The sequence below is a fragment of the Halichoerus grypus genome, chromosome 12 (assembly GCF_964656455.1).
Source record: "Halichoerus grypus chromosome 12, mHalGry1.hap1.1, whole genome shotgun sequence".
In the NCBI taxonomy this organism is placed as follows: domain Eukaryota; kingdom Metazoa; phylum Chordata; class Mammalia; order Carnivora; family Phocidae; genus Halichoerus; species Halichoerus grypus.
The window spans coordinates 58141138-58168478 of NC_135723.1; the positions used below are offsets into that span (position 1 = coordinate 58141138).

The 27341-nt window shown below is 45.1% G+C and overlaps 1 long non-coding RNA gene across 3 annotated transcripts in view; it reads left to right on the forward strand.

Annotated features, from left to right (window-relative positions):
• Window positions 1-27341, forward strand: part of LOC118523392 (uncharacterized) — a 135371-nt gene that overhangs the window by 42739 nt on the left and 65291 nt on the right. The window contains exons 7-8 of one of the 3 annotated variants that reach the window (XR_004911081.2): window positions 677-832; window positions 19515-20386. The exons of 1 other annotated variant lie outside the window; for it this stretch is intronic. This is a non-coding gene — a long non-coding RNA (uncharacterized LOC118523392). Of the gene's footprint in view, window positions 1-676; window positions 833-11778; window positions 12546-19514; window positions 20387-27341 lie in introns of those variants that run through there. One more of the 3 variants, XR_013442793.1, reaches the window with a different exon arrangement.

Below are 27341 nucleotides of genomic sequence, written 5' to 3' on the forward strand. Positions count from 1 at the left end.
TAAACGTCTCTGTGTGTGAGGTGTTTGAGAGCTGAGGAGACCACAGATGAAAGTAACACATTTTCCACCCTTCAAGGTTTTGAGGGCTCATCGGCTAGTGGGAGAGGCGGATGTGAGACGATTTATTACAGCCATGTGTTCAGCGTAGAACAGAATAGAATCTATTGTGTAAGGGGACAGAGAGGAGGGCATCCATCCTGCTGGGGACTTCAGCAAATGTTCCAGGCACCAGACTATGTTAGGGTAGAATCTGGAAAGGGAAGTAGGAGGTTGCCAGGTGCACACAGAACATTCCAGGTGGAGGCAACAGTCTGTGAAAAGGCAAGACAGGAGAAAGAGTAAGAGTGTCTTTGGGCACTTCCACGCAACTGTCTGCTGCAGACACAGGGTGTGAGGGAGGAGGGGGGCAGAGGAGGGACGAGCAGGACTCCTATCAGAAGCCTTTTTATCGTAGGTCACAGCCAGAGGGCGCAGTAAGAAATATAGAGCAAATAAGTCAATGTGGAGCAGCGAGGAATCATTTTATAGAACCCCTGAGTGAGCTGTAAGATACAGAAGACCCTGAGCCACCCGATTTTTCAGTCCAGGCACTAGATGAGTCTGGCTCCCAGTCATGAAGTCAGCCCGGGCATTGTGTCTTCCTGGCTGAGATGTCCATCCTTCCTCCCGACAACAGGGCGACCCAGAGACAAGCTGTACTCACTGGCAGTCCCTTGTCCCACAGCATCCATGAGCACAGGAAGTTGCTGTGTCCCAGGATGAAGTCACTGATCTAGAACACAGGGCGCTCTCTTATTGGTGAGAGCCGCCTTGGAGAAGTCTTCTGCTCAGGGTAAGTCCCAAGATCAAATGTGAGACACATGCTTCATGCTTTCCAAACCCCAGACACGATCATGCTCCTCCCCCAATTTGAAAACTGCCTTGGGTCCTCTCTGACTGCAGAATCCAGCCTAAACTGCTTGTCCTGATGCCCTGGGGTTATCCACAACAGGCCCCTCACCTTCCCTGTAGTCTCAGCTGCGGATACCAGGGGGAATCACCTCCTCTTCTGGATTCTCAGCAGTTGGCACTTTCCTCTCTAAGAGCTCTTTCCAGATTGTTCGTTTTTGTGCCCATTTCTTAGGAAGTTTGTGGTTCCTTGAGGATAGGGGTCATGTGTGACTCTGTAGTTTCGGGGTCCAGCTGTAGGTCTGGCTCATAGTAGATGCTTAGTAAATGCTTAAAGAATGGATGCCTGGGGGCAATGGGGAGGGAGGTGTGATCTCTGGCAAAGATGTAGGGAATGTTTTCTGAAAAGAGTGAGCGGTCAGGAATGGTGAGTGGGATCCTCTTCTTCCTTTTCTCTTGCTTTTAAAAAAATTCTCTCCCTCTTGCACTGCTGCCCTCACATCTATGTTTTATGCATCCTTAATTCTCCAGAAATACCTTCTGTGCTGGCCTTTATGGATTTGGGACATGGATACTCACATAACGCCCCCACACAAGAACATCTATCGTGGTTGATAAATCAGAGATCTCTAATGCAGATTTCTACTTTACCATTCTTCATTGAATATATTAGGAAATATTAGTCACAATGAAAATGAGAGGTAGGAGAAACATAATTCAGTGTTCTGACACAAGGTTGTTTTCTATGGTCCACAGGCTAGTTTTTTTTTCTTTCAATTAGAATTAGAAACTGATGATACTTTCACTTTTTCCCTTAGGAAAATATTTATGGATCTAGCCATCTTACTTTGAGGGTAATTCTCCGATGATTCTGCCTAAATGTTTCTCCTTTAATTTCATCCCAAGGCCAAGCTTTAATGCTTGAAATGATTAGTTCACCCTGCAACTAATTTAGAATTTGAGTTAACACAGACACAGTTTTCATGTATATTCTCATAATATTTGAAATAACCCTTTATCTCCAAAGTGTCAGAGTTGTACTTACAAATGTGCAGAATTTCATCCAAGGTGGTCACCAGTTTATAAACCAAGGGCTCAACAAATCAAGGCCTTCTGAATCATCAGGCCCTACCTACTATTTTTAAAGACTTTAATGCTTATGACGCATGAATAGGTATTGTAGGCTTATTACAAATTTCAAATTTTAGTCAGTTGGTCTCATTTACTTATTAAGAGCCATTTATAGAAAATTCAGTTCACCCGACTATCTGCATAGGGTAATGTGGGCAAAGACTGGGTAAACCCGTGAGAACTATACACCTTTTAGGTATTATATTAATGTCTGCATGTCATTGCACCTGCCAGACTGCATTTTAAAAAGGTGGAGACACACTACATATATTTGTCTACCATTTCTGTTACAAATAAATCTTTATTATTTTCCACATTAAGATAAACGAAACCAGAGAAGGGATGTAATTACCAAACATAAAGATCCAGGAAGAAAATGATCTTTTCTTTTCTTTTTTTCTTCTTTCTTTCTCTCTCTCTCTCTCTTTCTTTCTTTCTTAAAAATCTTATTTATTTACTTGAGAGAGAGAGAGAGAGCAGGCGTGAGCACATGAGCGGGGCGAGGGGTAGAGGGAGAGGGAGAGAGAGAATCTCAAGCAGACTCTTCACTGAGTATGGAGCCCGACATGGAGTTCAATCTCACGACCCTGAGATCATGACCTGAGCTGAAATCAAGAGTCGGACGCTTAACTGACTGAGCCACCCAGGCACCCCTCATATCTTCCTATATCCTCAAGAGAAACTAACTCTTGCTTCCCAGGTACTTGCATTTTCAAGTCGGGTAATAACCTTCATCCAAAGTGAGGGAGCCCTTCCACTGGAGATAAGAAGTGACTTAGCCATAAAACCCAACACTATCCCTCCCCGCAATGTGCTTCCTGATGGTCTTCCTTCCAGCAGAGCTGGTTTGAAGGCTCTGGATTTTTGGCCATGGCTTCAGGCTGCTGTCCTATGCGGCTAGCCTCAGAGGGCCCTCTGAAAACCCAAAGAAGCTTCATCTGCCAGGGGATTAATTTCTTGTCTTAAAATCATCCTTAAGAGATAGTATTTAAACATTCACTCTCTTGACCCTAGAATTCTCTTCTCAGAGTAATAGGTCAATTACACAGGTGGCGACTTTCCCCCCACAGCAGCTACAGGGATCGTATCTGGTAACGCAGCTCCTCACTACACTTGCAATACCATGCTCCTCCCCAGGGCCTACAAGGTCCTTTAGGATCCTGCTCCCTCTACATCCCCAGGTGATGCCTCTGCCTCTGCCCTTCACCCACCCTGCTCTGGGTCCACTCTTTTCTTGTCTTTATCAGCACCATCTTCATTTTCATCCTGGATCTTTTATGTTTGGTAATTACTTCTTTATTTGTCTATTTTCTTCCCCCACCAGACTGTGAACTCCATGGGAGCAAACACTACAGGTCTGCTGTCTCATTGCCATCCATCCAGGCCTGGCAGGTGCCAGGCTCAAAGTTGATATTGTTGGCAGAGACTGCCAGTTGTCCATCTGACTCTGTTCTCCTTCCTATAGTAATAGGATTTAAGCCGCATATTGCCTGGTACCCAGCTAGACCACATGAGCAGCATCCTGTAGGGCTGGGTGGCTAGATGCCCAAGTCATCACCTGAGGAAGGAGAGAGGAAGTGACGTGTGTAACTTCTGCCTCGTTTGCTCAGAAACCAAGGCCTAGCTCCCAGACTGGTACTCACCTTCCTGAGGGTAGGAACATGGCGGTGCCCATGTTCAGCTTGACCACGTAAACAGGGCACCACTCTGGATGGTGACAGAACAGCTGGATGAAAGGTGAAACATGCATCTAAATGACTATATATGGCAGAGCTCCCCCAACCTGGACCATTTGCCTTATAATGTTACATGAGTGTGGAATAAACTTGTGCTTTTAAAAGCCACTGTATTGGGGTGCCTGGCTGGCTCAGTCGGTAGAGCATGGGACTCTTGATCTTGGGGTTGTGAGTTAGAGCCCCACATTGGGTGTAGAGATTACTTAAATAAATACATAAATCTTAAAAAAAAAAAGCCACTGTATTTGGTGGTCTCTTTGTTATTCAGCTTAGTTTTCAACCTGACTGACACGCTGTTGAATAAATAGTTGTTGAACCATCAGGGGCTTGCCATATTACCCTCTGCTATCATACCGCGAGGGCACGTCATCACTGGGGGCAGTCAGCACCAGGAATCATTCACTAAGCACCTGCTGGGTACTGGAAAAAACACACACCATGAACTGTCCTATGCTGGTTGGGTATCCTCATCTTTTCCCACTCGAAAGTTCCCTTGTGCCTTGCAGTGTCTCACTGCATCGTTGACAGATTTTGCTCTGCCTTTCAAAAGGGACCAAACTTGAAAGAATGTCACAAGCCATGCAGCATGTGTTGAAGATTCTAGGTCGCTCTGTGATAAAAGTTCTTGTGTGAGACAGAAATGCCATCTCACGGCTTGTGGCAACCTGTGACCCGCATCATAGTGGAGAGTCCTGCCCATTTAACAGTGCTATAGTGACTGGCACAGTTCATGTCTGTGGCATTTCATACCCGAACTTTTAATGTTAGACAAGTTTTTCCTGAAACTCTTGTTCCATGATGGTGGGTGGTTGTGTTTGTTTACTGAACTTTTGGGGAGTATGCTAGCTGTGAGTCATGATTTCCCTAAGGAATTGTCAGTTATGGCTTTAATTATGGAAAAAAGTTTTCCCTTTCTCAATGAACTTTTCTACTTAGGTGCAGTATATTTTTAAGCTCCGCTGTTTTTGAAGAAAGACATTTAGTAGTCATTCAGTTAATCTCTTACCTCCTCCCAGAGGTAGCATTTAAGAAGTCGTCAGGATTTAGGCTTGTTTTAAGGCCATTCCTGCAGCAAACAGACTCTGAGATGGGGATTTGTATGCTGGAAGTTGATTGGAGAATGCTCTGGAAACAATACTTGAGAGGGATGAGGGAAGGAGAAGGGCACAGAAGGAGGAGTTGAACTTCAGTGAAGCTAGGATCTAGAGCTAGAATGGCCCCTCAGAGCGGTCCTATATTGAGGCAAGGGGGCTGGGCTTTTATAGTGCTCCTTCCTCCCATTTACCTGTCGTGAGATATGGCTAGAAGGGAAAGTAACCTCTGATGAGGCAGCTCCCTTAGCCAAGGGCAAGGACTAGAGAGGGCCTAAGATGTGAGTTAGAAGTAGCTCAAACTCTTTGCAACTAGGCGGGTGAGTGTCATGGTCCTAAAGAGGGCTCTAGGCGGCGCTGTCTGGCACCCACTTGCAGGGCTTCAGCATCGAATTAGCACCTGAATAACGCTAGCCTCAGGAGGGCACTACCTTGCCCATTTTGTTCCTTGCAGTATCTCCTGCTCTTAGAACAATGCCTAGCGCCTAGCAGAAGCTCAGTAGGTATTTGCTGAATAAATAAATGAAAGCAAGAACACGCGGGATTACTCAAGGGATATACAAATTATGATACCTTTAATAACCTTTGTCAAAATTAAGGAAACTTACTTGACTTTAAACTTCCAAGTAGAAGCTGGAATCTTTTTTTTTTTTTTTAAAGATTTTATTTATTTGACAGAGACACAGCGAGAGAGGGAACACAAGCCGGGGGCGTGGAGTGGGAGAGGGAGAAGCAGGCTTCCCAGAGAGCAGGGAGCCCAATGCGGGGCTCGATCCCAGGACCCTGGGATCATGACCTGAGCCGAAGGCAGACGCTTAACGACTGAGCCACCCAGGTGCCCCTAGAAGCTGGAATCTTTATAGATGTATTGAAACTATACATGTATCATAAACTCTACCATTTCCTACCAGATTGTGGGAAAATGTTTTGAGTCCACTTGAGTAGTCAGGCAAGGGGCAGATGAGTTTCTTGTGAGGCAGGAATAAGTCAATGCATTCAGGGAAAAATACTCTAAACTCAAAATAAGAACACATGGTGTGATGAGATTTGACAATAGGAGAGAATATTTTAAGTTGGGGCCTCCATGGAAAATCCAGGAGACATCTTTGCCAAACTCACAGGCTGAGGGTTCTGAGTTATAGGTTATGACTACATTTGTGAGAGACTAGGGATGAGTCAGACTGAGCCTGGTTCCTGACCAGCCAGTGGGCTGTTGCCATGGCAAGGTCACTTTTGTGCCATGCATTGCCATCATTTCTAGCAGGTGCAGCAGCTTTGGAGCCTATATGTGGATAACACTTAGCAATCTACAAAACATGTTCACATTTGCAATCTCATTTGATTCTCAAATATAGGAAGAGAGTAAAAATACCCTTCTTATAGTATTACACTAATAACATAGACACAAAATCATTAACAATATTAGCAATTTGAGTCTGACAGTACGTGGGATTTATCCCAAGAATGTAAAATTCTTTAAATCTTTTGAAAACTAATCATTGTAATGTAGTAAACGATAGAATATAGGAGGAAATCATGTGATCATCTCAATAAATAGGAAAAACACATCTGACAAAGACTCAGCGTTCTCAGTAAGCTAGGATTAGGAGAGAACTGCTTCACTCTGATAGAAGACATCAATGAAAAGTCTATAGATAACATCATAGTTAATGGTAAAACGTTAAATCCCTTGCCCATAAGAATGGGAATAAGGCAAGGATGTTCACTCTCAGCACCTCAATTCAACATCGTACTGGAGGTCTTAGCCAGTGCACTAAGGCAGGAAAAAAAAAAGGCATACAGATCGGAAGGGAAGAAATAAAGCTATTTTGAAGATGTATTTGTAGGTAACCTGACTACCTGCATATTACTGCCATTGCAGAGATCATGAAACTGAGTATCAGGGAGAAGTGACTCGTGTGAGTTCTTACAGGCAATACAGATGAAGCTGGCACTCAAACCTAGATCTTCTGGCTTCAAACACTGGAATGAAAAGGGGGACTATTTCATTCAATTAAAAAAAACACAAAGTCAAGTTTCAATTGTGCTTCTTACAAGAGTTCCAGTGGCATTGGAAATTTTCCAGAGAAAATCAACTAAAATGAAAATGGGGATGGAGAAAGGTTGTTGAGGATGGGCTGACTGGCCAGGTTCTTTGACCGGAGCACATTAAGATGTGGACAACATGCGGCTAGCGTGAACATGGATCCATTCACCAGACCCTGAAATAAATGGAGGGAAACCCTTAAGTCAAACTCAGGGCCACCCTCAACATTTGACCCAGATAAGGTAAGGATTGATGAAAAGTGCTTACTCAGATAAGGTAAGGACTAATGAAAAGTAACTTTAATATACTTATGAAACTCAAGAGGTGGCACAGGATAGAAAAGATTTAGAGAAAAAGATGTCAAGAGACTTGTAACTAGGGTGACCATATCATTCATCATCATGACTATGACCCTTATGAGTGAAAGGAGGTGCTATTAGTAATTACCTTGAGTCAACATGCACAAACCAGGACTGGGCTGGGCAAATTGGGACATTTGGTCCCCAACCTATAATAGGTATAAAGGAAACCAGCAATGTTGTCATACCGAAGAGATCTGTGGGATTTGGGGATCTGCTCCGACTCTGACATAGTCCCCCAGGCCAGGCAACGCACAGGTGAATGTTTTAGGGTCCAGAACCCCTATTAAGGAGGATAAAATCTTTGTTGATCTTTAGGGTTTTCCCTGCTATTGCTGCTAATTATAACAAACAAGAACAATAGCTGCTGTGTATTGAGTGCTTACTATAGGCTAGACACTCTCAGAAGAGCTTTATGAGAACAATTCCATCCAACAACCCTAGGAGAAGGCCATTATTATCTCCACTTTACAAGTGAGGAAAGAGCCACTCAGAGAGGTTGAGTAACTTCCCAAGGTCACTCAGCTGGGAAGCGCGTGGAAGTGGAGATTTGAACCCAGACTTAACCATGATGTCAACCAACCCATACAACTTCCCTTTTGGGGTGCAGGCCATTTCAAGGACCCAGGTGTGTGGCATAGGATGACTGTGTGATTAGACAAGCAACCAGAGTGGAAATAGGGGGACCTCGGCAACATGCCAGCTTTTTTTAGTTCTGGGGTTATCCTCATCCCACACTGAGAGGCACAGAAGCTCAGGGTGGGTGTTGACAGCTGCCCAGCACAAGCATAGCCCAGGGTTTGACCTGGACCAGCACCAGGTTCTTTGTGTTTATTATTTCATTGTGATTCTGTGTAGACTAATACGTACCGCAGACGGGAATCCTGTCCCTCCAGGTAGCTGCATATCATTCCTAGAACCACCAGGTCATCACTGGGCCACACTTAATTCTTTTCATCTCTTTCCATCAGTCAATCTAAGGGCCTCCTTAATTATCTTTATTGCTTTTCTCTGAACTCTCTTCAATTTGCCGGCATATCGCTTTGCAGGTAGTGAGATACCAGAAGTGTGCAGAGAAATTATAATCTCCTGTGCATGATGTAATGCTTTGGCCTAGGAAGTTGAAAATCATAGCAGTTGTTTCAACTGCCATTGGTATCATAACCTGCGATCAATTTTCCTGTCTCCAATTAACTTGGCTTTTTTTTCCAGTTAAGGTGACTACATGGCTCAAAGTCAATATAATTTATATCTGGAATATTTCAAGGTGTGTTTGTATGTGTATTAAAAGCAAAAATAATGAAGCAGATTCAGGAAGCAAAAAGAAAAACAGAATTTCTTGCCCGTTGCTCACTTACTGGTCCTCCACCGTATCCCAGACCCCAGATGCCATGTTCAAAAGAATCTTATCGTGGAACGCTTTGAACATTTGAAATATTTGTTCATTAACAATTACTCTTGTTTTCTGTGACACCTCTTTAATGATTACATTTTAACTCTCATGTTCCTATTTGTAAATTGACAGCTCTTAGTTTGTGGTAACAGTGACCCACTGTGACTCAGTTTATAACCATCTTTGGCTTGCTTATTTTGGAATTATTTTGGTGTGAATAATTATATTGACCAGGATATCATATTAAAATGCTAACCATGTAACAGTCTTTTTCCATAAGTAAAAATGGAAGACTGAGTTAACTCAGAGTTTCAAAAAAATTTTTGAACTCAGTTTCACAACTTGAAGTTCCCTCCTTCAGATCTAGAACACTTTATTTTTCAAGTCTTTTTGTCTTTAGAGTAGGTTTCGTTTTTTTTTTACTTTGTATTATTTGCGCAAAGATGGCTATATGAGTATCAATTCTTTTGACAGCAGATTTAGTTTTAAAGTTCCAGTATTTAAAACTTTTCTAGAATGTAATAAGAACACGAAAAATGCACAGCTTCTTTGTGAGGACAGGCTGTAGCTTGCAGAGTCAAACATAACCACGTCTGGAGGGTTATCTTCTCTCGTCTAGGTAACGATCTGGAAACGGCCTCTCAGAAAGTCAGTGCTGACCCCGGTTCCGTCCACAGCCCCAGAAGCTGGTTCCCAGAGCCCAGAGATCTCATGATGGTATGAGATCTGGCTGATATTTTCAGCCCCCACCCATCACTTCCTTTGGAGATCTAGGCCTAAAAATGGTTTTTCTTCTCAAATGGTTTTTTCATGGTATAAGAATTTATTGTCTTCCAAGAATTTACCTAGGTTTCAAAGTTAGCCTCTTTTTCTGCAAGGTGAGCCTGGGGGTGGGAGAGAGGTGATACAGGGAATGGACTTCATTAGTCCATTTTGTTTGAAAATGAATACAGATCCCGGTCTTCGGTCTTCGGTATGTGTCTCTGATTAAAAACAACACAACGCCACCATCCAGTACCACCCTAGAAACTTCTGTGCAAAGTCACAACACATCCTCTCTTGAACCTCCCCTGACTCTGTGTCTTTCTATAGCATACAGTATAATTTATAAGAGTGTGAGCAACTGTGGAATTGTTCTCCTAATAGATTCTGAAGATTCCGATTTCCATTCTGCCACACAAGACTGAAGATCCGCTTGTGCTCACTTATCTGTACCTGTACCTCATCCCCACGCTGCATCAAAGATCAGGTTCAGGTGCAGGTTAAGAGCACACATTTACCTCCGGAATATGAGACTTATTAAATCTCTCCCCACAATTAACATCACCATATCAATAAGAATTATCATTAGGTCCTGTCAGTCAGGTGCTGAATTTTGCTTCAGGGAAACAAAACAATTTAAATTATAGCAAGTGGTCCCCTTCTTTTTTACATGCTTCTCTTTAAATTGGATAATTATGTGGCTTTTCATTAGATTCCTCTAAGTGTAATAGATCACGATATTCACCCTTTGACCTTGGTGATGAATGTCTCTGGTGAAAACATGTGACAAGCAGTGTTCTAATGAGAACAAAATACTGAATAACTGGAAATCTTGTATAATGAAAGGAGAAAGCAGGAGGGAAACACAACAACCTTTAAGGTGGATATACAAAATGTATTTGTAATGCGGCAATGATGTGGGTTGGGGAGAAAAGAGGCTATTTTTGGTTCTAATAATGTGGATAGAAATGCTGATTTTTCTTCTTTGGTATGTAAAAAAAAAGGAGAAACAGACATTTCAGGAAATCCGCACATCAGAAAAGACTGGTCTCGGCTGAATTGCAAGCACAGATGGAGTGAACCCACTGGCCTAAGGGGGGATTCAAATGGCTTGCTGCATCTTGGAACACCTGCAAATGGTTATCTGAGGGTACCTCCCATTTTATCGCTGTCTTTATGGCAGTTCCAAATGTGAGGATGGCTTAAAAAGGAAGTGATTTGGTCTTGGGGGATCTATAATCTTCAAGGGGGCTATTGAGGAAGGACAAGCGGAGCAAGGAGACCCCGAATCTCTCCACTTTGCCCTCTCTCGATCAGTGCCTGGGCAGCCTGCTCTGCTGGAGCTTGAGCACCTGCCATATTTCCAAAACTCTCAAGCTCTGATGGCTGAAAGGGGTTGGGGCATCCTAAAATTGGCACTGAGATGAGGTCAGAGGTCAAGGGCAAGCTGGTGGCCTCTCACTTCTTCTTCTTGCTTTCTTCCCCAATCTCTTCCACACTAAACTCCCCTGTATGACTGTTGCTGGGTGGACCTAGGCAGAACTTTCCTCCTGGTGGAAATGGATGGGGGAGTTCCTGTCACATCAGCCTGTGACACTGTGATATGCCCTAGGGTCAGGGAAATGGGCAAAGTTTGCTTCTTTTAGATTTCCTAGATGCTTGCCTGTCCATTTGATTTTGGGATATACAACACAAGAGCAGCCCATTATGGAGCTATTTATCAAAGGTATGGATTTGCTGTATCTTCTAAGGACATGAAGTTTGAGGCAGGAGCTACTTGTTAAATGCACAAGCTAGGCTGTGCTTGTTTAGGAATTGAAGAAAGGGAGACAGGAACCACCACTTTTTAAGCCCCTAGTATGTGCAAAGTGACATAGTACTGGGTTCTTGATACATGCTCTCTGATTTAATTCTCCTATCAAACCTTTTTATTCCACTTTATGATTTATGAAATGGCCTAACCGTGACCCAGAACGACATGGTAGGAGGGCTTGGATTTGATCACAGGTTGGTCTGACCCTTGAGTCCACGTTCGCCAGGTTGAAGGTAGTACCTAACATAATGCTATAACGTCTCCTAAGAACCGTGCCTTTGTCACAAACTTCTCCCCAACTTATCTTCCCATGTCTCACACTTAAGAATTGATTTGCATTATTATGGACTTAATATTATTACTATCAATCTTGCTAGTTGTGCAATTCATTTTGCTTAAGAGAAGAGAAGCAAGAGAAAAAACATCTGCCGTCATAAATTGATTTCTTCCGGTGAATTCCAGTTTGGGATAAGAATTTGCCATGAGTGATGTGTGTGCTTATAGAGGATTAAGAAGCTGACCAGGCTCAAAACCAGGGTTCCCTTTGTTTATCGGCAGATCTGGTCTGCTGAAGGTAAAGTCCACGCCAGGTCCTCATCCCTGACCTCCGCCAGGTGGATCTGAGTGGAGACGTCCTTGGTGCCAGCAACACTTCATCTCTTTGCACAAGAGCCTGCCAGGAAGAGAAATATCCAAAGTCCATTTTGAGCTCTCTGCCTGGGATTTACCTGCCATTTGTCATGGGCAGTGGGCAATTACTGGCATCCAGAGCCGAAGGAGAGCTAAAAGAGGGAAGGCCTGCCTCTCCAGCAAGATCATCGTTTTTCCATCAGTCACTGTGAGAGACACCTTCTGTTTATGTCCCTGGGTCAACTGCACAGAAAAGAGATCTTTTGGCTTCTCCTTAGTCACCCATGTGCTGAGAAAACAGGAAAGGATGGGTAATAGTAGTTGTTGCCAGTACTTGGGGGCTCCAGGAGGTGTTCCCAAGAACTCTATAAAGAGGGACAGTCATTCGTCTCTGAGATTTAAACCTTCAACACAAACTGTGTCAGAGTGGAGGCACTAGAAGTCGTCTGAAGGAGCCGAAATAGTGCCCAGGCCCACACAACTCAAATACAGCCTGTTTGAACATTTTATTAGAAAATCTAAAGAGGGGCACCTGGGTGGCTCAGTCTGTTAAGTGTCTGCCTTCGGCTCAGGTCATGATCCCAGGTTCCTGGGATCAAGCCCCACATTGGGCTCCCTGCTCAGTGGGGAGCCTGCTTCTCCCTCTCCCTCTGCTGCTCCCCCTGCTTGTGCTCTCTCTGTCTCTTTCTCTGTCAAATAAATAAATAAAATCTTAAAAAAAAAATCTAAAGAAAGAATGACTTGATCGGAAAGGGGGAGGGTTGCCCACCCTTGGAAGCAGGACAAAAAAGAGAGTCTCAGGCGCAAGTGTTAGCAGGGCCCACCCAGAACCTGTTCCAGGGAGAGGGATCAGCAGTCAGTGGACTGGTCATTTCTGATCCTTGGAAGAGGCGTCCCCAATACGGTGATGGAAGCCACAGACATTACATGTGTGTCATGGACAGACTTCAAGGATTCAGGTCCCTTTGGCAAGAACATCCCATCCTCTCATGGTGCCACTTAAACATTTAGTCTTCCCTGTCTTGTTCCAGTGTTCACCAAACAGCCTCCACATTGTTTCCCATAAACACTTACTGACAGGAAGCAGAGAGGATGGGACACTGACTTAAATTATCCCTGATAGTGATTCTTGCTAAAAAAAAGTTAGTGATATGTTTTGGTCTTTTTTTTTTTTTTTAAAGATTTTATTTATTTGACAGAGAGAGAGCAAGAGAGGGAACACAAGCAGGGGGAGTGGGAGAGGGAGAAGCAGGCTCCCGCGGAGCAGGGAGCCCAATGCGGGGCTCGATGCGGGGCTCGATCCCAGAAGCCTGGGATCATGACCTGAGCCGAAGGCAGACGCTTAATGACTGAGCCACCCAGGCGCCCCTGTTTTGGTCTTATATACAGCACACCTTGTGAGCTCATGAATAGTTGGGTCAGTTCTCTTTGGGCTGACAGGCAGCGTGCAGACCAGACTGCAGGCAGTGGGGGGACACCAGGCTGGTGCATGGTCAGGAGCCCCCTCCAGGAAAAGCTGCTGGCGCTTGGCTTTGGTGCTTACACACACAGTTGCGTTCCCAAAAGCATTTTTTTTTAACCCTTAAGTGTATAGATTCTTAAGTGTATAGTTCAGTGGCATTAAGTGCATTCATGCTGTTGTACAAGCATCAGCACCATCCATCTCCAGAACTTCATCATCCCAATCTGGAACTCTGAACCTAGTAAGCAATCCCCCCCCCCCGCCCCTCCCCCTCACCACAGCTTCCGGTAACCACCATTCTACTTTCTGTCTCTGTGAATTTGACTACTCTAGCTACTGCGTGTGAGTAGAATCATACAATATTTGTCCTTTTGTGTCTGATGTGTTTCACTTAGTATAATGTCTTCAAAGTTCATCCATATTATAGCAGGTGTCAGAATTTTCTTCCCTTTTAAGGATGAATACTATTCCCTTGTATGTGTATACCACATTTGTTAATCTGTTTATCTATTGGTGGATCTTTGGGTTGTTTCTACCTTTTGGCTCTTGTGAATATTGCTTGTGAATATGGATGTATAAATATCTGCTTAAGTCCCTGCTTTCCATTTTTGTGAGAATGAAAAAAAAAGGATTTTAAATTTCTACAATGGTCATACCTTATCTTCCCATAATGTAAACTATAGAAGTTTACAGAACATGTCAACATATTTATCTGATCTATGTAGTGGATAGGTAGGGAGATAGATAGACCTATCTCCTTCATTTTGCTTAAGGTAAACTGAGGCTCAAAGAGATAAAGCGGGAGGGCCTGGATTCAAATGCTGGCCTTCTGACCACAAGCCCAGGGCTCTTTTCATTACAGAGCAATCTCTGTAAGGATAGCAGCAATGCCTACCTTATTAACTATTGTACCCCATGGTCTAGCACAGGGCTGGTTATGGCAGGTGCTTCATAAACATTTGTTGAATGAATTCTGCCCCCTTTGCCTGAATAGCCAATAGCATGAGTGCTGCAGAGAGGCCCAATGGAACACATGGGTTAATGGTCCTTGGTTGAGGACCTGAGAGGGTCTCAAAGACCACTGTAAGGTTCCTGAGGGAGCCCAACGAGTTTCCTGATTGACACAGAAACCCACTAAAGTAGACGTGATAACTTCTCCCAGTACCTGACCCCATCAGGCTCCACACTCTGTATGTCAGTGGTGAGTGCCTTTGTGATTATGCTGAAGAGAGAAATGCTCCTGGACCTACCATTTCTGCACCAGAAGAAAACCTGAACTCATGGAGGAATGAGAGCTTTAACAAGCTTTCTCTTGCCCTGTGGTCACCTTGACAAGAATCAAGAATCTACTATGACCTACTTTGGTCATCTGGCTAATCATGAGTCATGGACCAGAAGGGAATATGAAATCCCAGGAGTTCAAGTAGTATTGTCATCATCTGATTTGGAAGAAAGTGCAAGGAATACTTGTTATGCCAGAGTACAAAGGAAAGGACCATTGAACATGGGAGAGGTGCTATGTCTTCTGAAGTATCTGGAGGCTTCTCCCTCATTCCCAGACTCATTCATCATCAAAACTACCCAGCTTCTGATAGTCACTCACTTTGATAAGTTTGTTGTTGAAAATAAGCATAAAAACCGATTTCTCCAACAAAAGACACATATGACTCATGTTGGACTCAACCCTGCTAATGTGGGTTCAAAAATGGTAGGTTTGCAGGAGTCTGGGAACCTCAGCAATCAAATATATCTTGGGGAGAAGCAGAGATGTACCCAGACCAAGTTGAGCTTTGAGGGTAGAGCCTGTTATTTCCCAATTCTTTTTTTTTAAAAGATTTTATTTATTTATTTGAGAGAGAGAGCATGAGACAGGGGAGAGTCAGAGGGAGAAGCAGACTCCTTGTTGAGCAGGGAGCCCAATGCGGGACTCGATCCCAGGACTCCGGGATCATGACCTGAACTGAAGGCAGTCGCTTAACCAACTGAGCCACCCAGGCGCCCTGTTATTTCCCAATTCTTAAAGAGGTCCATGACCTGTGTCAAAGTCCTGGCTTCAGAGTAGTAATCACAGCATTTTAGTTAAGCCATCTAATGCAGACAGTACCTACTCAATGTAACACATACAGTCAGTTAGGGTTTCTTTAGCTTTCTTTTTTTTTTTCTTTTACTTTAGAGTTTTTACTTTGGAAGCAGAAGGGATGGTGGGAGACTGAAACCCAAAGTCGTGTGAATTGCATGCGTTTATAGGAATATGTTGGGGTGAGGGGATGTAGGGGACAAGTACTAGGCAGTGGGAAGTAGACAGGGTTCCCCATTGGACATCCCTCTTCTCCAACCCACTCCTCCAAATGTGTCCTGGAAAGTGCACAGGTATGTTGCTGAATTAAACATTCCAGGAAACGCTGGTATAGACAATTTGTAATTCATTGCATAATTACTGGAATTCATTGGATAATTACCAACTCTCCATGCCACTCTCCTCAGTAGAGACCTGGCCTGAGTCTTCTCCAAGTCTGAACCCAAATCAATAGAGAGCTGAGTAATGGAGAGTTACCATCAGAGATCATTCCAGTTAAAGGATTAATGCCAACATCCATATGTATTGATATTTGAGTGCCACATGTATATTTAAAGTACTATACCAAAGTGTAACACGTGCACTCTGCATTTGCAGTATCCTAAGCCTATCATTTAAAGTTACTCCCAAAGTAAGTCATTTGGCTTTCTAACAAGGACATTCTTTTATTTTACAACATGCAGTATATTTGTAATGACCTGTCATTTTTCTGAATTCAGTTCACCACCCTTGCAGGACGGAGAAGGTCTGCCATAAATGCAAGAAGGAAGCCAAGGACAGTCTGTTCCTCTGTGGGCTTGTGTGAAGGAGGAGAGGGAGGAAGAGGAGGGGAAGGGGAGAATGGCCTAAACAGGTTCACACAGCCTATTTGTGGTCTCCACCACCGCTGAGCCCTGGCCAGGCTTTTCTGGAGGGCCACAGTTGAGTGTTGGGTTAGAAACTGTAACTTCTGAGTGATTCTAGGGTCACCTTTTGGTGGGACGAGAAAGGAAAGTAACATCCAGTGAGCAAGTGCTGTGCGTCAAGTGTTACCTGCTCTTCATTTCATTTAATCCCATGACATCTCTAGAAGTCAGCTTTACTTTTCCCATCCTATTTTGAAGAAAGCTGAGATTCAGGAGATTAAAAACCTTGGCCAAAATGACGTAGTAAGTAAATGGAAGTGCTGAGACTTGGCATCCCGGCCACTGCTCCCTCAGCTTAATGGAAGGAAACTGTGGGTTACGGTCGATTACGTTTGTTTGGAGGGAAGCAACCAGGCAGCCCCTGGCACCAGAACATTCCTTTCCCAGGCAAGGGAACAGAGGGCAGAAGACACTGGTCTTGATAAGCCTGCGGTGGGGGTGGGGACGGGGCCGGCGGGCCGGCAGGGCTGTGCATTCAGGTAGTGTTTGTGGCAGCTGTGGGGGTTAATCCCGGCCTTGGCCACTGAGCCACTGGATGGCTGGAGCAGAGGGGGGTTTTGTGTTTTCCTTGTACATAGCAGGTGCTTCGAAGAGTGGGTTCCAATAAGTACTGTTCATCCCACGAGTATTTGTTGAGCTCCTACTACATATTAAGCACTGACACGGGAGGGACCACAACATAGTCCCTGCCCCAGACGAGCTCTGTTCTAATGAGAGACGATGAACACTTACGGATTCGGTTTAACAGATGGCAATAAGCTGAATGGAGAAGTCAAGCAGACAAAGCGAATTGTGGGGACAGTGTGTGTGGGTGCTTTATACAGAGTGGTTGGGAAGGCTTCACTGAGCAGGTAGGTGACACTGAGCAGGATCGGGGGGAACTGAAGGAGCCAGCCATGGGACCCTCTGGGAGAATTCCACTGCAGCCAGCCCGAGCAGTATGTGCAAAGGTGTGTTTGAGAAACAGCCAGGGGCCCGTGGGGCTGAGCAGAGGGAGAGAGGGAGAGGATAGAGAAGTAGCTGGGGCCAGAGAGGGTAGGACTTCTTAGGCCATTGGAATTAGGTCGGATTCTATTCTGAGTGATCGAGCTCTGACTTTTACTTTACGAAGGTCGCTCTGGCTGCTGTGTTGAGCATAGGCTGTATTAGGGCAAAGATGGAGGCAGGGAGACCAGCTAGGAGGCTGTCACAGTGATCCTGGGAGGGATGGTGATTTGGAGCAGGGAGATCGCAGTGGAGATGGTGAGAAGTGGTCAGTCCGGATTTAGTTTGGAATCAGGGTCAGTTGGATTTCCTGATGGACTGGAATGGAGGGTATGAGAGCAGGTGAAGATCTGAGGTTTTAGTCCTGAGCAAAGGGGAGGAGGGAGTTGCCGTTGAGAAGGCTGCTGGGAAGGGAGGTTTTGGTGCAATGCATATAGCGGCGGGGGTGTGGGTGGCAGGGGAGTGGGAGGTGGGGCAGGAGCCATGAGTTCACCTTTGGACATACTAAATTCCGGATGCCTGTTAGACATCCAAGCAGAGACCTCTCCGGAGTTGGGAGTAGTCCAAACTGGAGACATAAATGTGGGACTTGTTAGCAGATAGGCAGTGTTTATAGCCTCCACCGTGGATGAGATCAACTAGGGATAGAGTTCAGAGAGAGAAGAGGCCAAGGACTCACTATAATTTTTAGAGGTTGAAAAAATGGGAAGGAACCAGATGGAGACTGAGAAGGAGCAGCATCCTGGGAGCCAAGGGCAGAGGATGCCAAGAGTTCAGAGAAGGTGAGGATGGAGAGTTGGCCATTGCATTTAGCAACACCATAGGTCATCAGGTCTGCCGTGTCCTTACCAAGGAGTGGTTTCTTTGGAGGGGCCGGGTCAAGCCTACTTGGAGTGGGTTCTAGAGAGTACAGGAGGAGAGACAGTGCAGTGTGCCAGTGTAGACAGCTCTTTTGAGCAGTCATCCTGCAAAGGGGAGCAGAGAAATGGGACAAGCACTGTACCATGAGGACAAGAAAGGATTTTTTTTTTTTTTTTAAGAGGAGAGCAATTGCTGCTGTTTGTGTGCCAATGGTAGTGGGAGGAGCATCCTTGAGTAGGGGAGGAGCCATCTGGCCACAGGTGGAGGTGTTGGCGGAAACCGGAGGGGGCCCGAGCATCAGGCCAAAGGCAGGCCGGTGGGTAGAAGTAGGAGGAGTAGGAAGAAGAGACAGGTCAGCCCTGAGAGCAGGACCCAAGCAGATGTGCCGGAAGTTTGAGAAGAGAGAAAAAGTTACAAAATTTTCACTCTGAAACAAAGGGAGTGAATGGACCAGGGAAATACAGTTGGATTTCTGGGCAGCAGTGACTCCCATTTGAAGTAAGTGGCTTTGAATATAATAGTGAATGAAATTCATGAAATTGAAGGTGAATTAAAATTTAAAACCGAAACATATTTTTTTAATGTAAAGCAAATGCGATGTTAAGTGATTTAAATCCTTTAATCACATGAGTCTTCGTGTCTGAAACCTACACGGCTTCCCTTTAAATCCAGCATTAAATCCAAACTCCCCGACATGTTTTTCCCTGTGCCACCCTCCCCCTAAGCTTACTGTCTCCTAGTTCCCAGCTCAAAGCCTGCCTTGGCCTGGCCAGTCCCCCTATTCCTCTGAATGCCTTCCCTCTGTCAGTTTCGTTCTCAGCAGGACCGCTGCTTCTCTCTCTCTCCCTCTCCCCCCGCCCCGCCCCTCCCCACTGCTCATTTTCCCTCTCTCTCAAATAAATAAATAAAATCTTAAAAAAAAAAAGAGAAAAGATCCCGTTCCAGAGCCCTACAGTACACCTTTGCAAATTCCATTCAGCAACTATTGAAAAAGGCGCCCGGGTCCGAATGGCATAGAGTTGGGCTTCCCCCCTTCGCAGCTCCGCGCCTGCCCACAGGTTTCAGTGTAGCGGGAGGAGCTGCAGGGGGGAGGCGGGCAAGGCTGTTCGTGTTTCCTCTGTGATCGTCCTCAGTGAACCAGACAGCCTTCAGCTCCTCGAAGCTGGCAGAGAGGTGACCTGCATTGAGGCCTCTCTACCCCCTGGGTGGCATTCAGTTGAGCCCCCGTGCCGTTATTAGAGGGATAATGGGATTCATTTCAGCAAGGACTGCCTGGCTGGGGCCGAGCTTATTTTAATTTCCAATGTTAATAAACTTGTGGCTATTGCCTTTTTCACACCGATGTGCCTCACACCTCATTTCGCCCGCCCATTAGGCGATTACCAGCAGTGCCTCTGTCCCCGGCACCTCTTCAACACGGAACAATTATGCTTATTTGGTGAAGGATGATGAAACGCGGAGGAGGCAAATGCACTGGTGTAGAACTTTCCTCCCAACTTCATCAGGTGTGCGCTGAGGACATCCCTTGAGTGAAAAACGGGGCCGTGGTTACAACCTTCACCAGAGCGGGAATGCAGGGACCTGCCCCTCCCAGGTCGCCGACGTCGACCCGCCGGCTTCCCACCCGAGCCAGTCCCGGGCTGACCCAAGCCTCCGACCTCCAGCGCCAGGCTGTGGAAACAGCCCATCTGGCTTGGCAAATGAACAGCTAATGCTCTTCATTTATCTTGAAATGGGACGTTTTCAATAGGCCTTAAGTGTGTATTAATGCATCGAGAGTAATGATCCCTTTATTTACAAAGTTGTTTAATTCCTCACTTTTGTGCTGCTGGTGGGTCTGAGTGGATTTTTCATTTGCCAAGTTGCTCCATGATTTTCACAGCTGCTTAAGTAACCCTTGTTTCCCGCCTCTTCCCGATCCTCTGACAAGATATCGAAGCAAAGTGATTGCCAGCCTGACTTCTGACTTCTGACTCTGTTTCTGGGTTTGATGAATGGTTTCGTGTGAGGGGACAGTGGGACAGTGTGTGGACTAGAACGGAGACATAGAACATAGGTCTCCCCCGCTGCTCTGCGGTGGCCTCGCTCCACCTGACGGTACTCTGCCTGACCCAGATAGAGCCGTGGCTGGCCTGCGTGCCTCCAGGGTCCCGAAGCCCCCGCTTCCTACCTGGCAAGTTTCAGGAGTCCTCAGTGAGGGACAGGCGGTGCCTGAAACTCCTTTCAGAACAGGCTACCTGTTAGTGGTGGTGACGTCACTTTAGTGGGTTGCAACTCCTTACCTTGTTAAAGAAATGAAAAAGAATAGGAACTATCAGAGCACATGGCACCTGGTGAGGTGAGTATGGTTTCTCTAAGGTTTGGTTTGGCTTTAGTTCCTTTGAGAAATAATTACTGAATAGCTATTCCATGGCAGGCAGTTTTGGGAGCTGGTTTCAGTTATGTGTTTATATCTGTGTCCACGTGTAGCTAGTTATACGTGTCCTGGATCACAACATAAAATGTATGTCTTACCATTGGTTGGTGTGGAAAGATCTTGGAGAATTCCCTGATGTAGTTCCCAGCATGCCCCAGGATCTGAGTAATCCCAATCTGCTTTTGGTTCCAAGTTTCTCACCTGCCAACCAGAGCCTCGGCTCTTGATGTAGTACTCTTGGTTGCTCAGTGCTTGCCTGGCAGGATTCAGGGTGTGTTTTTAACTTTTTTTTCCTGACCTACTCCCTGGAGGGAGGGGGGGGAGGATCAGGCATTTGGAAACACGTGACTCGAAGAGAAGGAGGTCCATGCCTTAGCTGGCAGAGACTCAGGTAGCAGATCAGCCGCTTTAAATGGTAGAGATCCCAAAGGAAATTTGGGATACTTTGCTAAAAATGCAGCCAAGGAACATGGGGAAGTGCTTCTGTAAGCTTACACATACAAACACACACAATCCTACACCAATCCAGAATTTTCGCTATCAGAAAAAAATGGAAGTTTCTTTAAGGCTTTCCCATTTGTGGTTGTAGCAAATGCCACAGAGACCATCTGAAGCTATCCAAGAACTAAAAACAGTCTTCATAGGAGGTGTTGCTTTTCAGAAATTTTGGCCAGCCCACCCCACAAGGATCTCACTGACTCGACACTGTGTGTCTCCTGTGAAAATGTCTCACCCAAACAGGGACCTGGATTGAAATGGTTCAAGCCCAGTATCGTCTGACTGATCTGCTACCTGGGTCTCTGCCACCTGAGTCACTGACCTCCTTCTCTCCGAGCATGTGTTTCCAAATGCCTGTCCCCCGCCCCTCCAGGAGGCTCACCATAGAGACTGAGTCTGTAATGAGGGCTGGAGCTTGCATCTGAGACCACACTGGCACAAGGTGGAGGATGAAGGGCTGTGGGAACCAGGCTTACATTCAAAGGGCCTCAACCCAGACTTTTGATGTTATCTTCAAATGAGGCCATGGGTAGAGTTGCAGGATAGCAGGGCAGAGGAAGATGGTTTCTGCACAACGTTGTTTCCTATATAGGACAAAGCTACAGATAAGGCTTTATAAATTAGTATCTGAACACAAATCATGTAATTATATTACGAGTAGCACCATTATATTGCACTGTATTTTTTGGTGTTAAAAACTTTAGATAGTTGAATGTCAATGACTTTCTGTAATTTTAGTTTTGCAATAGACTGAAGCCTGTGAGGCCTTGGTTGGGTCAATTTGAGAAGCTTGATCCAGGGCATGCCTGAATGTCAATCCCATGAGGATGCTAAGTAGAGGCCATTCTAGAAAAATTGCTTGATGTGCTTTATCAACTAAGGAAAAGTGAAAGCGGAATCTAATCCCATGTACAGAACACTTTGGACACTTTCAGAGCAACACTGAATACCATAGGTGATGGGCCACACGTCCCCAAATGGCATCTTCACAAAGTATGACAGTCCCTGGGGATCATGAAGTGGGGAGGGGAAGTCTTAGGCCAGGTACTGCCTAGCACTGTAGTTCTGGAAAGCTCAGGAACTCTCCTTCCTTTTAGTTTACTTTTTCTCTTATACGGAAAAGGGGCTGCCCCTCACCCTCCCACCCCACCAAGTATCAAGAGTCATGTATTAAGAAAACTTGAAAAACCAAAAATACAAAGAGCCAAACAAAATAATCACCCGTAATGCTCCCCCTCTGTCTCAGTCCCACTACCCAGCCAGGGAAGGTAGCCGTGATAGCAGCAGGGCGTATGTCCTTCCAGATCTTTTTCTTCACCTTAACAGAGACATGCAGATTGCAAGGGGAACCATTCCTTTTTTCTCCTTGGGTTTTTACTTCAGACAATTAAATTGGAACTTCCTTCCCTAAGGAGGTACTAGGCAGAGTACTTTCACTTTTCCCTCTGTTGCCTCACTCACTTCCTTGTGCCCATGGGAAGAGGGTTTTGTGGAGGGAGGGGGGATGAGGGGGATTACTTAAGCATGCCCCTTCCACTCATGGTTCAGGAGGTTCACCTCCGCTTATCCTCAACACTCGGCGGGTTCTCAGCCGGGGCAGCTCACCTCCCTTGGTTGGGGGAGCATTTGGAAACACGTGGGAAAGGCTCTTCATTGTCACACTGCTTGGGGGATTGATTCTCTGGTACCTGATGGGTGATGGCTAGGGATGCTAACAACCTGCACCGTGTCAGACAGCCCCACCCAACATGCCAGTAACGTGGGCTTGAGAACTCTACACAGGGATAAACTTTGCAGGGCTGGCCTGGCCTCGCAGGGAGCTGTAGTGCTCAGTGGCTCAGGATGATTCACGGAGGAAAGGTAGGGAGCCCGCTCTGCCTTAGCTCCAAGCTACATTTTTCCAAAATGCTTAGTAATAAAGCTGATATTTTGCTCTCCATTCGCCCAGCTCTTTACTCTGCTTCTCAGTTGGAGGGGAAGAGAGAAGGGTGATTAATTATCAACTTCCAACACAGACTTTAAAAAAATATAGTTTCATTATGCTCTACATGTTGCTTTGTACCTTGCTTTTTTCACATTGAAATCGATCACAGTTTTTCATGACAGTATTTTGTCATGACTTTTTTTTTTTTTTAAGATTTTATTAATTCATTTGAGACACAGAGATACAGAGAGAGAGAGCATGAGCAGGGAGAGAGGCAGAGGGAGAAGGAGAAGCAGGCTCCCCACTGAGCCGGGCGCCCTACGTGGGGCTCGATCCCAGGACCCTGGGATCATGACCTGAGCCGAAGCCAGATGCTTAACCATCTCAGCCACCCAGGCGCCCCTTGTCAAGACTTTTAATGACCGCATCACATCCCAACATAAAGATGTGCCATGCTTTACCTAATCAATTCTTTCCTTTTAGACATTTAGGCTGTTTTCAGTTTTTTTCGTGTGTATAAATAGTTACTGCACCGAACACCCTTATATTCCACATCTCAGCACACATTTCTGATTCTTTGAGATACATCTTAGAACTCGCATTAAGGTTTATGCATAGTATTTAGACTTTTTGTTTTTTAAAACTACTTTTTTGGAGATGTAATTGGCATATAATAAACTGCATGTATTTAAGGTGTATACTTTGACAGATTTTGACATATATATGCACCCATGGAACCCTCATCACAATCATGATAGTGAACATGTACGTCACCCCAAAAGTTTCCTTGTGACGCTTTGTAAATCCTCTCCCTCATCCCTCCCCACCCTGTCCCCAGGCGCCACTGATCTGCTTTTCTATGACTATAGATTAGTTTCCGTTTTCTGGAGTTTTATATAAATGGAATTAGGCTGTATGTCCTGTTTTTGTCTGGCTTCTTTTACTCAGCGTACTTATTTTGGGACTCGTCTCTATGGTTGAGTGCATTGACAATTCATCGCTTTTTCTTGCCGGGTAGTATTCCATTGCATAGAGTACAGTTTATTTCTTCATTCACCTGTTGATGGATATTTGGGTTGTTTTCCTTGGGGGGCTATTATAAATACAGATACAATGAACATTTGTGTCCAAGACTTCATGTAGACTTCAGTTTTCATTTTTCTTGGGGAAATACCTAGAAGTGCAATGGTTGAATCGTATGGTGGGGGGATGTTTAACTTTTTAAGAAACTGCCAGACTTTTTGATTGAGTGGTTGTACCCTATTAAGACTTTTGGTATTTAGCTTAAAATAATGCAAGTGAATTTGAATTGGTTTTACTTGCCCTTAGATTAGGAGCATAAGCTCATAGGACAGTGGAGCTCAAAGGAACTTGATATCACAATCCAGTTCTCGGGATTTACTGTAGAGGAAATAGTGATCCAGAAAGGTTAAACGACTTTTCTGAGCTCTTGCTGCTCATAGGCTAGTCTCTTTACTCTTCTGTAAGATCTTGCAATTTGGGGGAAATTCTACTAGTCATGTTGCAGCTTCCCAGCATGGCCTTGTGTGTAGCTGCCAAGGACATGGCTTTCCTTCAGAATAGGCCTTGCTTTGCATGTGTTACATAACTTTGGGCATGAAACATCTTTTAAAATTCTGGGACTTTCAGGACGGGGAGTAAAGAGCATCAAAAGGTAATGAGCCTATCATCTATGGGAAATCACATGTGGCCACTCAGAGTATCCACAGCAACTCAGCAGCAGGTCAAATAAAAATGTGCTATCATCATTAAGACTTGGCGCTCGGAGGAGATTCACCTCGTTTCTAAACAAACTGATGCACCCAAAGAATTAAGACTGCAGAGCACTCCATTAGAAGTGAAGAAAACAGAATGCCAATTACCTGGCTTCTTTAGCCTACCTTTCCAGCTCCCACCTCTTATTATCATATTCATAAGCATTGTCCCTAATCAGTCTTCCTGAGTAAAGTTAACAAGTGTATGCGTGCACTCTCTTGAAATTGTTGTGCTTAGCCTAAGAAGCTGTCATGAGGTTGAGAAGGCTGCCGCTTTAACCAGATTTCATCTCTGTGTGTCACTGCTCATGTCAAAGTAAAAATGCGCTCAGACATAAGAGTTGTCCTCCTTTCATCAAGAGCGCCAGCCTGCCTGAGCTTTGTTCCACTTGGTTAATCTTGTTATTTAAATTGTTAAAATTGAGACATCGGCAGTAAATTTCAGAGAAGATATAACAATTACTAGATACAAGCTGGGCTCTTGTACTTGAGAATATACCATGCCCTCCACCCACCGGCAGCATTAGCCACAAATACTTTACAACGGTTTCTTTAAGAAGTGTGCCCTATAGTACTTGAATGGCATTAAATCACAGTCCATCCCCACCTGGATCATATTTCCAACTTTAAGATAGATTTGGTTCCAGTCAGCAGAGTGGCAGAGCACTCCAGGGGACCACCTTTTAATGCCTATAACTCTTGAAGAGCTGAGCGAGGCTTCCCGAAGCTGCCTTCTGGTTATGAGTTTTGTGTTTAGGTGGCTTTATACACCAGGCAGGGGAGCCACAATCCAGAACAATCACTCCTGGAGGATAAAGAGAAGGAAAAGCTGGGAGGCTCTCCGGGTGACCTTGTGCCATTCAGTGATCCCATTAGAATCCGATAGGGGCACTTGACCTTGTGGCTCTTGTGCCCTGGGCCACAATCTAGTTGGACCGAGGCAAAGGCTAAAGGGACAGGATAAGCGTGAATGAAGCTGGGAATTCTTCAGATGGATCATCGGAGGCCCTGGCCCTCTGACCCATCTTATCCAACCCCTGTCTCAGTGAAGAAACCCCAGTAATGGGTACCTGCTTATTGAGCAGTTGACTCATTGGACTTTGGGGTCAACAGAAATCCCGGGCTTGGCTGTTGCTGTTTAATCCAGATGGTTCTCAAGCCAAGTCTCCCCTAATCCGTACTTGTGGAATTGGTTGCTTGGTCCCAAATGCAGGGCTTGACATTTAGCTTTGCAAAATTTCCTCATATTGACTTTGGCCCCTTATTTCTGTTAATAAAATATTTAACAATTCTGCTTCTGACATTGAATGTGTCAGATTTATGGAATCTTTACATGTCTAAGTGTTTGTCCAAATCGGAGAGGTAAATATAACTTTTAGAGCTGAGAGAAGGCCTGAACGTCATCAATCCAGAATGTTCTCATTTCAAAAACCAATAAAACAGGCACTAGAGAGGCTAAATAACTGGCCCAAGGTCACACATCTAGATAGTGGCATTCAAGCATGGGTACTCTGGAGTATATGTTGTCTTGTTATTTGAAAATTTACCCCGCTGTAAGGTGAGCACACATTTTCTCACCTTACCCATAAGCCTACTGTAGGAGGCTTTGTAAGCACCTTTTGAGAATCAGAACCTCGTTTGGCATTCCCCTCCATGCTGTTCACTCTCACGCCTCACCTCAGACCCTGTTGCCTGAACTACCTCCCAGCCCTTGGCCACTTGCTTCTCCCAAGTCACCATGGCGACTGCCTTTTATAGGTGTAACACTGACACCTGAGACTGCTTGGAGCCCCGGTCGGTACCTCTGCATGAGCAACCTGGAAATACAGGGGTGCATTAGTCAGGGTTTTCCAGAGAAACAACCAATGGGGGGGTGTGTGTGTGTATGTATGAACTGCATGTATATATACATAATGAATTGGATGTATATACAAAATGAATATATATATTCATATGTATATATAATAAGTTGGCTCATCTGATTAGGGAGGCAAGTCCAACAGGTGCAGCGTGGGCTGATCTGAGACAGACTCAAGACCCAGGAGAGCCCATGGTGCAGCTCCAGTCAGAAGGCCAGCGGCTGCCACTGAGTTAAATGTTAATCTCATCCAAACACCCTCCAAGTTGACACATAAAATCACTCATCACAGGGGATTAATACCAACCTTTGCCCATTGAGGTATGGGAGCCCATGGATAAGTGAGTCTTCCTGCCCTTCCCTGCCCTGCCACCCCCAGCAGATTGTCTGGAAGGCGGTAATTCACGTGGCCTTGCCCAAGACCATCTTGTACCATTGAGTGGTTAGCTGTGCCGGTACTTCAGCGGAGCCCAGCTCGATGTCTCTCCTTCTTGCGCTCCCTCCTTCCCTGACTTAACTCCCCTTCCGCTTACTTTTACTTCTGTGGGATTACACCACCCAACGACAGCTCAGCACCTAAGCTTTTGCCTCAGGCTTCATTATCTAGGAACCTGGGCTCCTATATATCTTATCAATTAGCAAACCCCTTCTTACACCGGGTTAAAGCCAGAAGCCCCTTGTACAAAACGCACCCTCCCCCCAACTTTGTATCTTGTGCAAATTTCAAGAAC